An 11,868-nucleotide genomic window follows, 5' to 3' on the forward strand; every position below is an offset into this window, starting at 1 on the left:
ATGAGCAAGGAGTATAATGTTGGGAATGGAATCAATCTACCACAACCTTCTCAGGGTACACTGGCTATAAATTGTTATCTATTCACTTTCTATATTCACACAATGTAAAAAATTCACTGCCCACACTCTTTCCTCAAAGATTTTCTTCTCTCATGCCTATCATCTCAGATACTTGATTCTAAGTGTGGCAGTGTCAACTCATTCAGCAGGGCCTTGGGCTGCTGATCCCCATTAGAGTATTATTATTCTTTGGTTCTTATACTTGACTTTCCTTACTTTATGTCAGTGCCTCTGACGGGTTTTGTTTTTTTTTTTAACCTAGGATGCATTTCTTCTTTACTTCTGACTCTTAGAGTCTATTAAAAAAAAAAAAACTCAGCTCAAAAACCACCTTCTACATAATGACTTTTCTTGTCCCCACCACAAGATGCCAATAATTTTTGACACATACACATATGTATACAAAAATATATGCATAGATGTGTGTGCATATACACATGCCCACAGCCATACCCACAAACACATCCACATAATATTTTTATATTTTCCTTGATAGAATGTAAAGTCTGTGACTGTTTTTTTTTCCTTTGTATTCCCCAGCTCCTTACACAGGACCTAGAATAAAGCAGGGCCTTTATAAATGTTTGTTGATTCACTGATTAATTGAACAATCCATCTATCTGATAGTAAATGTTTTACTATGAGGGTAAGGCTTTTGAAGAATCATCACAATAAGGAACTAAAGATTCAGAATGAGATTTGAAGAAAAACTTATAGATTGTAAAGTAATTGCTAGAGAACATGAGATATTTTGTTTTTGTTTGAATTCCCCAAATTTAGTATCTTGCCTGACTTAGTAGGTACTTAATAAATGTTTGTTGAGTGACTGAATGAGTGATTACCTTATAAGAACTTCTTTGTACCTCAGATCTGAATGTTCCTAATAGGCAACATATTTAAGCTCTTCCTGGTATCCCTCAGATCAACACCAGATCAAACTTCTGAACTGGTTTTGGAGTGAAAGAGCCCACAAATATTTGAAGTATAAAAAATTCTGCAGAAGATATTTAGGAAGAACTTCAGAAAAGGTCTGTTTCATAAGGTGGGGAGGGAAAGGAGAGGGCAGAGAAGAAAAAGAAGGGGGAAGTGGCCAAGCACAGGTACAGCACAGTGACCCAGGGTAGTATAGCATCTACACATAGTGGAATCTACTAGGAGGCCCTTAGCCAAAATATAGCAACCCAAACTACTCTGTTCTAGTAATAAGCCAGTGGATCAGTAGATTTGCTGTGAGACATCAGACACAAATAAAAAAAGCAAATACTGAGTCTCCGAACCCCGGAATAATGTGGGACTTGGCCACGTCCACCTTGCACTGGAAGGAAGTCAGCAACACATATGTTTAATTCTTGAGATCTGTGTCTCTGTTATGGCTGTACTTAGAGGGAACGATATAATTTGATTTTATTGTGATGGTATAGAAAAGAAACTAGAGGAAGAAAGGGGATTCTTTTGGAAGAGAAAAATATGGGGTAAAATACATTTCATGAAGAAGCAAAAAAGATCTATTAAAATTGAGAAAAAGAAGGAAGAGGGATGAGCATTGTGTGAATCTTATTCCCATTAGATTTGGCTTCAAGAGAGAATATTAGACATATTTAACTTCACAGAGAAACTTGTCTCACCCCATAGGGAAGTAGAAGGGGAAAGGGGAAAGGAAAGGGGAAGTTTAACAGAAGCAAAAACAAAAGTAGAAAGTAAAAAGTTATAAGAAAAGGGGAAGGGCTGTAAAAGGGGAGGGCTCTGTGAGAAAGGTAGTAGATAGAAGCAAAATATTGGAAAGGAGGTGTTATGGGCCAGAACTCTGAACTTGAAACAAGGATGTTTACAAGGTACTAAGTGGAATTGATGAGACAATGGTTAGTTTAGCATGGTGCTTAATAGTTCTCTAAGTTTGGTATGATTAATTTAATCTTACAACAAATAATGGTTTCCTAGTAATATAATGATTGGTTCATATTAATTGTAGAGCATATAAGCTGGGACTCAGAAAGCCTTCAGAGATAGAGGCAGAGAAGACAAAGGACTGGGGGAAGGAACTCAAGTTCTCAGAACCAAGGAGAGAGATTCATTTGATCTTTGGTCAGGTTCCTGGTGACAGCTCTCCTGCTGCATTTTCTTCACTGAAATCAAGACTCTGGAAGGCTTCTAAGAAAGTTGCCCAGCCCCAGGCAAGAAGACAATAAAGACTTTTGGACTTTAACCCCCTGACTACCTTTGTGGTGCTTACTCAACTGAAACAAAGGCTGCTCCCAGAGACCTCCAAGAAAACCAAACCAAAGAACATTACAAGGAGGGAAAGGGGGAAAGGAAGAAAAAAGTATAACTTGGGGGAAACAAAGTGGCAGAAATAGAGTTAGTAATTTTATCTGTGAATGTGAATGGAATGAACTTTCCTATAAAAATGAAAATGAATAGCAGAGTGATTTAAAAGCCAGAATCCTACAATATGTTGTTTATAAGAAACAAATTTAAAGCAGAGTGATACATTCAGAGTAAAGGTAAAAAGCTAGAGCAAAATATTATGCTTCAGCTGAAGTGAAAAAGTAGGAGTAACAATTCAGATCTCAGATCAAACAAAAGCAAAAATCTAATTAAAAGAGATAGGGGAGGAAACTACATCTTGCTAAATGGTACTATAGATGGTGAAGGAGGATCAAAACTAAACATATATGCACCAAGTGATAAAACATATAAATTCCTAGAGGAAAAATTAAAAGAGCTGCAAAAAGATTTAGATAGAAAAACTATACTAGTGGGGAATCTCAACCTTGTTCTCTCAGAACAAAATAAATAAATATGAAATAAGTAAAGGAAGCAAATATAGTATACATTAATATTACCACAGCTTCTGAGATTATAACTCACTATGTGACAAAAATTGCTGGAATAATTGGAAATTAGTATGGCAGAAACTAGACACTGACCCACATCTAATAGCCTATATCAAGATAAGGTTGAAATGGATTCATAATTTAGACATAAAGAGTAATATGATAAGCAAATTAAAAGAACAAAAGATAATTTATCTCTCATATTTGTGGAGAAGGAGGGAATTTGTGGCCAAAGAACACCTGGAGTACATTATTAAATACAAAATGGATAATTTTGATTATATTAAGTTAAAAAACTTTTGAACAAACAAAACCAATACAGACAAGATTAGAAGGAAGAAATAAACTAGGGGAAAATTACATTTAAGGGTTGTTATAAAGGCCTCATTTCTAAAATATATAGAGAATTGACTTAAATTTATAAGAATTCAAGCCATTCTCCATTTGATAAATGGTCAAAGGATATCAACAGACAATTTTCAGGTGAAGAAATTGAAACCATTTCTAGTCATATGAAAAAGTGTTCTAAATCACTATTGATCAGAGAAATGCAAATTGAGACAACTCTGAGGTACCATGAAATACCTCTCAGATTGGCTAAAATGACAAGAAAAGATAATGATGAATGTTGGAGAGGATGCAGGAAAACTGAGACACTAACTTACACATTATTGCTGGAGTTGTAAATTGATTCAACCATTCTAAAAAGCAATTTGGAACTATGTCCAAAGAACTATGAAAATGTGCATACTCTTTGATCTAACAGTATTTCTACTAGGCCTATATTCCAAAGAAATCATAAAGAAGGGAAAGGGACCCACATGTGCTAAAATATTTGTGGCAGCCCTTTTTGTAGTGGCAAGAAACTAGAAACTGAGTGAATACCCATCAACTGGAGAATGGTGGAATAAATTATGGTATATGAATGTTATAGAATGTTGTTGTGTAAGAAATGACTAGCAGGATGACTTAAATGAACTTATGCTAAGGGGAATGAGAAGAAACAGAACATTATTGTACACAGTAACAGCAAGATTATATGATGATCAGTTCTGATGGATGTGGCTCATTTCATCAATGAGATGATTCAAGCTAGTTCCAATGGTCTTGTGATGAAGAGAGACATCTGCACCCAGAGAGAGGACTGTAAAAACTAAATGTGAATCACAACATAGTACTTTTACTCTTTTTGTTGTTGTGTGCTTGCATTTTGTTTTCTTTCTCATTTTTTTCCCCTTTTTGATCTGATTTTCCTTGTGAAGCATGATAATTGTGGAAATACGTATAGGAGAATTGCACATATTTAACATATAACAGATTACTTGCCATCTAGGGAATGGGGGGAGAAGGAAAGGAAAAAATTGGAACACAAGGTTTTGATAAGGGTGAATGTTGAAAATTATTCCAGTGTAAGTTTTGAAAATAAATAGCTTTAATAAAAAAAATACTTAACACAATGCTTTGCACATATTGCGTGTTCCATATTGATTTGCTGCTTAATTGATTACTCACTCTAAATCTATGGCAGAATCTTATACTTCCAGGTTCTAAGCACTGATCTCCCATTCTAGTTTCCTTATTTAGACTAAATCTTAAAGTTTTTCTTTGCCATTTGGATCAAAGTAATCTTTACCTAACAAATAACTGCAGTGATCATGACACTTTAGAAAGATTAGATGGAGTGAGACTTTCAGTGTATTTGGGTTTCTGTGGTGATGATATTTGTGTGTAGGTGGAGCTTAAATGGATGATATATAAAAGTAGTTTAGAGAAGGAAATTCTATAATTCTGTGATTTCATTAAGAAAGATTTCATGGCAAAGATAGTTTTGTGCTATGTTTTAATCAAGATTTGGAAAGGTTGACCTGGAAGTTGCTGGAAAGAGAATTTCCAAGGGAAAGTCACAAATGTGTAATAGCAAAAAAACCAAAACAAAACAAAACTCAAAAATTTCAAGGCATGTTCAAGGATTCCAAGAAACAATAATAACATTTTGATAGGAGAATTAAATAGACACTCAGGCAGAAGGAAGAAATAGATAATGAATTCCAGAAGCAGAAAAGTAATCTATTATGATAATAAGTATGGGTTAGGGAGATGGGGCCATTATAAAATAAAATACTTGACTAAATCTCTGATCTGGATCACATATCTAGTAGCCATCACAATAAAACCCAAGTATTTTGTTGTTTTTCAAAAATTTATATGACTTAGGTCTCTAATATACTTTGTGAGTGTTGCTAGTTCATGATTCATTCATAAAACAAATATTCATTGATTATCTACCTTGTATTCAGCATTCTGCCATTCACTGTAGGAAATACAAACATATATGTCAAGTTAAGTCAACAAGCATTTATTAAGGACTTAACATGTGTCAGGCATTTAGTTAAGTATATGTTATTGTTTCTACCCTTACTTAACTAAAAGTTAAGCTGGGGGGGGGGAGGATAAAATATAAACACTTGAAAAGTTATCAATAACAAGAGTTAAATAACAATGCCAGGCAACAATATAGGAATTGTTTGTCTTTTTATCTCACCATTAAGCACAGGTACATATTGGCATATATTAGATGCTTAATAAATGTTTCTTTGATTGAAATGAATAAAATGTTCCAAAGGAACATTTGTTAATAAACACCAAATTAGTGGTACAGAAATAAAATAGTGTAGTAGCTGAGAAGAGTGAAAAAGCCCCAGAACTGGATTAAAAGTCTGGACATGAGAAGACTTTATCAACCTGTGTTGAATTTGGTTTCATTTTAGCGAACTGATTAGATAGAGTAACAATGGAGAAGACAAGATTCACCTGTTTTTCTGTGTAGATTGACTTGGTAAAGGGTTTTGAATGGCAGATGGGTAGTTCAGTAGATAAAGCTGGGACTGGAGTTCAGAAAATCTGAATTCAAATCTGACCTTAGACATTTACTAATTGCTTGATCCTGGGCAAGTAAGTCACTTAATGTCTGTTTTCCTTATCTGTTTTAGTGGCTTAAATAATAGTATCTACTTCCCAAGGTTGCTTTAAAGATCAAATGAGACAATGATTGTAAAGCATTTAGCACAGTACCTGACACAAAATAAGGACTCTATAAATACTAATTAATTTTATTATTATTAACATATATGTATATTGTTTTATATAGGTATATGAAATATGTAATATGTATACTGATAGATGAAATATATTGTATACATATATACATATATATAATATACATATGTGCATGTACATATACATATAGATGCTATTCTAAATCTTAAAAGAGTTTGTGTACATATAACATGTAAAAATAATTGTGTATTTTTACCTTATCTTCACAGATTGAAAGTTAACTTATTCCTTTTCAAGTCAACAAGCATTTATTAAGCACCTGCTGTACTGAAATTATAAAGTAGAAGAAAAAAAGTCTCTGCTTCCCAAGGCATGCTAGTAATATTTAATAATCAATTTGCAAAAACACACTCTGAAATTCAATCTTTATTTTTTAACATTTTCTCTATAATATTCTTGAGTTAATACAATCAACAACAACAAAATGGATGAAACCCTGATTTGTAACATTTGCCACTTTCTAAAGTCTTAAAGCTCCCACAAAATTTAATAACTGGATCTCCTGAGCAGCTAAGAGCTGGCTCTAGTACACTCCTGTCAATGAGTTCACAGTCTAACAAAGGAGGCAACATGCACATGCACATGCATATGTATGCATTTTAAGGATTATATTAAGTTAGATAGGAATTCTTCTAAGAGAGAAGGAAGGACTGGGAGACCAGGAAAAACTTCGGGCAGAAGGTAAGACTTTGGCTAAGACTTGAAGGAGGCCAGAAAAAAAAAATCTAAGAATCAGAGAAAAGAAGAAAGAGAATTCTAGGGATGGGGGAGATCAGTAAAAATAAACTGATTTGGGAGATAGTGATCTTTCATGAGATTCATAAGGTGGCTAGTATCTCTGGATTACAGAGTACATGAAAGAGAAGAATGTTTAATAACAGTAGAAACGTAACAATAGGCAAGTTATGAGTTTTAAAAGCCAAAATACAAGAGCCAAATACTCTTATATATTTTTTTCTGTCTATATATTTGGTTCCTGTTTCTTGGGCCACCTGTCTCCCCTTATCTTTTCCTTTTGGACTGTGAAGAGACATATCAAATTAATAGTGGAAATAATAGTAGGAAAATCAAGGAAGGGAAAGGGTAAGTATGATCACAGTCCTCACCTTCTAATTCTTTCTTTCATTTGTTCCCAGTAGAATTTATTTTTTACTTTCCCCTCCCTTTTCAACCCATGCCTATGACTGATTCTCCAACACGAATATTCTGCTCCAAAATATGGTATTCTGTGGGTTGGGCACTAACTTGCAATACTGATGGGATTTCTGTTGAGTCAGATTGCCACAAGCTATAATTAGCTTGGAACCCTTTGTGTAACTTGCAGTTGTGGGTGGAAAAGTAAACCAATACCAATAGTGTTGTTTTTAGCATTCATCTCCTGCCCTAATATTGGTAAATTGAAATCAAGTATAGTCTGGTAGCTGTAGCAAAATTTTTAAAAAATCTATCCAAGCACATAAATAGTATTTTTTTTTAATAATGCTAGAATTTCCATTAGATCATGTCATATTTATATAGGGAAGATTAGCAATGAGTTAAGAATAATGCGCTTCTAATTTTTATTTCACTTCAGCCAGGTGCTGATTCTCTCTTGTGTGTGTGTGTGTGTGTGTGTGTGTGTGTGTGTCTGCGTGTACAACAGAGAAGAGATAAAACATCAGAAGGGATGATAGGAAAAGCAAGTAAAAGAAGAGATATGCCAAAAAAATGACAAGATTCTCTAAAAGTTGGCTCAGGAAGTAAATCTAAGAGATAAAGAAATGATCCTCTTCAAGGCAATTCCAATAGACTTGAGATGGAAAATGCCATCTGCATCCAGAGAGAGAACAATGGAGAGTGCATATAGATCAATTCATACTATTTTCACTTATTGTCTGTTTGTTTCTCATGGTTTTCCTCCCTGCAACTTTTTGTCTGATTTTTCTTGTGCAAGGCATGACAAATATGAAAATATATTTGAAAGAACGGTACATATTTTATCTATATCAGATTACTTACATTCTTGGTGGGGGAAAAAGGTAAAAGAAGGAGAGAGAAAATTTTGGAAAACCAAGTCTTACAAAAAAGAATGTTGAATATTGTTTTTACATGTATTTAGAAATACATTTACATGTACTTATATGTATTAGTAAAATACTATTGAAAATTTTAAAAAAAGAAATGATTCTCAATGACTATAGAATAGCAAAACAATAATTTCCAAAAGAAGAAATAATATAAAAGAACCTTAAAAAATGTCCAAAATCAGGAGTAAATAAGAAAAGGACAAATTAAAACAATCTTGAGATATTAACTCTTACTATTAAACTAACCAATCAGATAAAAAATAAGAAAATTTCAAATTGAAGAGGTTATAAAAGATGGTAAAGCTGATGTATCACTAGTAGAATTGTAAAATGGGCAGTTTTGGAAAATGATTTATTATTATTCAATAAGAACTATAAAGTTGTTATATTCTTTGATTAAAAGGTTCTAATAGTGTAACTATATACCTTGAGAAGTAATATACCCTTTCATATTAAATGTGATTATATATAATATATATTGTATATGTGTGTGTATATTTATATATAGATACACACACACACACACACACACACACGCTCCCAATACATTGCATGTGAAAACTGGGATATATATATATATATATATATATATATATATATATATACATACATATGATTGCACATATATTCATAGCAACAATACTTTGTGATAACAAAAAACTGCAAACTTTCTATCATCTATCTGTTAGATTTTTTACAAGGTGCTAAGTCAGTGGAATTGATAGAGACAATGGATGTTTAGCAGGGTGTTTAACAGTTCTCTAGATGTACTTAGTACTTACTATAGTTCCACAAGATTCACACCTTTAAGAGAGCATATATAACTTAGGAACCTCAACCAGGATTGACTCCGGGAGATTCACAAACCAGGATTCAGTTGAGGAGATTCACAAGTCAGATATGGCAGTCGGGCAGAATGAAGGAAGACAGAGAAGTGGTGGCAGGTTGTCCTGTGGAGAACACTGAAACCAAGATCCGGAAGGCCTCCAGAAAACTAGCTGAGCCCCAGATGAAGGAGATAAGATTTTGGAAGAGACAATAAAAGATTTGGACTTTAACTCCTGGCTGCATTTGAGGTGATTATTACACTGAACTGAAACTAAGGCTGCTCCCAGAAGCCCCCCAAGAAACCTGCTCCCAGAGAACATTAAATTTTAGAATAAAATATTACATCTATCTATTTATCATCTCTCTCTCTCTCTCTCTCTCTCTCTATCTAACAATCTATCCATTTCTTTTTAGAAAGAATAGTATTAAAATGGCAAAAATCTAATGTAGGAGAAAACTTTTCATAAATGGTAAAAACAATTTAAAAAAATCTTATAACAATATAGAGAGCAAGAAGATAAAGGGAGTTATAAAAGGCTTTTCTGATCGCCATACATCTATTTGTGATATATAAAAGCAAACCAAAAACGGAATTGTTGTTCAATTAATTCAATTGTCTTCGATTTTTTGTGACCCCATTTGGAGTTTTCTTGATAAAGATACTGAAGTGTTTTGCTATTTTCTTCTCCAACTCATTTTATAGACGAGGAACTGAAGCAAAGTAATGCATCTAGGATTACATAGCTAGTAAATGTTTGAGGTCACATTTGAATTCAGGTCTTGTTAGCCCAGAGTTCTATTTATTTTATCACATAGCTGCCCTAAAAGCTGAATTACTCAACTTTAATTTTGCTTTCATCTCACCTTACCAAAGATAATGCTGTGTAGAAAAGGATAGATCCCAAATACATAAACAAGGAATAGAAATCCAAAATAAGTAATGGGAATATTCAGAGCTACCTAATTCCTGCAAAGAGTTTATCTAGAATGGACAATTTGCAACTTATGGTACTGAAAACAAAACAAAATACAACAAAATGGAAAGAGAACTGGATATAAGGTGAGGGACTCTTGGGTCAAATGGTATCCCTGCTACTTGCTACCTCTGTGACAATGGCCAAGTCACTAACCTCTCAATGCTACAGGTTCTTTATCTGTAAAGCAAAACGGTTGGAAGTCCCTGAGTTCCTTTCTAATGTTTAACCTTTGTCTTCTATTTGTGGAATGTACATTTTTTTTTACTTCCTATTTCCTTCAAGTTTGCACAAGCGATATTTTTATCTGAAGTTTTTCTGAATTTGCCACAAGTCCCTACCCAACCCCCCAAATTACTTTGCATTCAACTTATACATGTATTATTTTTGTATATGCTGTCTCTTCAATTTAAACCTGGGAGATAAGGGATTGATCTTTTTTTTTTTTTTGGTCCATATCCTGAGAGCCTAAAATAAATAAAATGATATTTAGTAAGTTCTTACTGATTATTCTATCATTCTATTATTCACACACATTAGCTTATAATGTTGCCATATTGTTGTTATTTGGTCATTTCAGTTGTCTGACTCTTCATGATTCCTTTGGAGTTTTCTTGGCAAAGATAACTAAAGTGATTTGTCATTTCCTTCTCCAGCTCATTCTACATATGAAAAAAAAAACTGATGATTTAATGATTGCCCATTGTCATAGAGTTTGAAAGTGTCCAACGTCAAATCTGAACTCAGGTCTTCATGACTTCAGACCCAGTGCTCTATCCATGGTATCATTTGTTTTTTTTGGGTTTTTTTTGTTACCAGATGAAGAAGAATCACATTTTAAATTGTCCCACTTTATGAATATGAAATTCATGTTTGTCAATGACATGATCAACCTGTTTGCTCTATTTCCATCCTCCATAGAGAGATGGAATTCTATTCAAGTTCTTCAACAATTTATGATGTCTGCCACCAATCTTATTGGTTTGGTTTTCATACTCACAGGATTATTAAAAGGAAAATGTTTTGTCAATCACTAAATACTGCATTGTGGATAATAATTTTTTGTTTTTGTTCAGTTGTGAGTGAATCTTCAGGATTCCATGCAGGGGTCCTCAAACTAGGGCCGCAGGCCAGATGCAGCAGCTGAGGACAATTATCCCCCTCACCTAGGGCTATGAAGTTTCTTTATTTAAAGGCCCACAAAACAAAGTTTTTATTTTTACTACAGTCCGGCCCTCCAACAGTCTGAGGGACAGTGAATTGGCCCCCTATTTAAAAAGTTTGAGAACCCCATAGCTTTCAATTATTATTGTTATTTTTTTTCTAGATGTGACTTTCAATGAGAAATGAATGAATGAATGAACGAAATGACCTTTACATGTACATGTACTACTGTCTTTTCCACAGCACAAAGCCAGAGACTGTGGATAGTGAAGGTATTTATTGTCTCCATTTTATAAAGAAATAGACAAAAAAATTTAAGTGACTTACCCAGGAGTCTCCAAACTAGCTAATAATACACATTGCAAGCTAGGTGGGCAATAGAGAGAGAGCACCATACCTGGAGTTGGGTTGAGTTCAAATCTGGCCTCAGATAAATATTAGCTCTGTAACCCTGGCCTAGTTACTTAACACTATTTACATCAGTTTCCTCATCTTTAAAATGAACTGGAGAAGAAAATGGCAAACTAGTATTCTTGCCAAGAAAATCCCCCAAAAGTTTTAAGCCTAAATAACAAAAATAAGCACATCACATAGCTTTAAATCCCAGATCTCCTACTCTCTCATCTAGTATTCTTTCTAGTAGACTAGTCTTCATTCATTGTATAAAAGAATTGTTGAGGCAAGAATTGTTTGCTTGCTCACATACAGGGTGAAACTTCGAAGCACAATTAGAGATAGGGCTCTATATGTTGTCACATAAAATCCCATCCAGTTAAACTGGGAAAACACCAGATCTTTGTTTCAGATTTTGCTTGGCGACCCACT

This window comes from Sarcophilus harrisii, chromosome 4 (assembly GCF_902635505.1).
Source record: "Sarcophilus harrisii chromosome 4, mSarHar1.11, whole genome shotgun sequence".
NCBI classification, from domain to species: domain Eukaryota; kingdom Metazoa; phylum Chordata; class Mammalia; order Dasyuromorphia; family Dasyuridae; genus Sarcophilus; species Sarcophilus harrisii.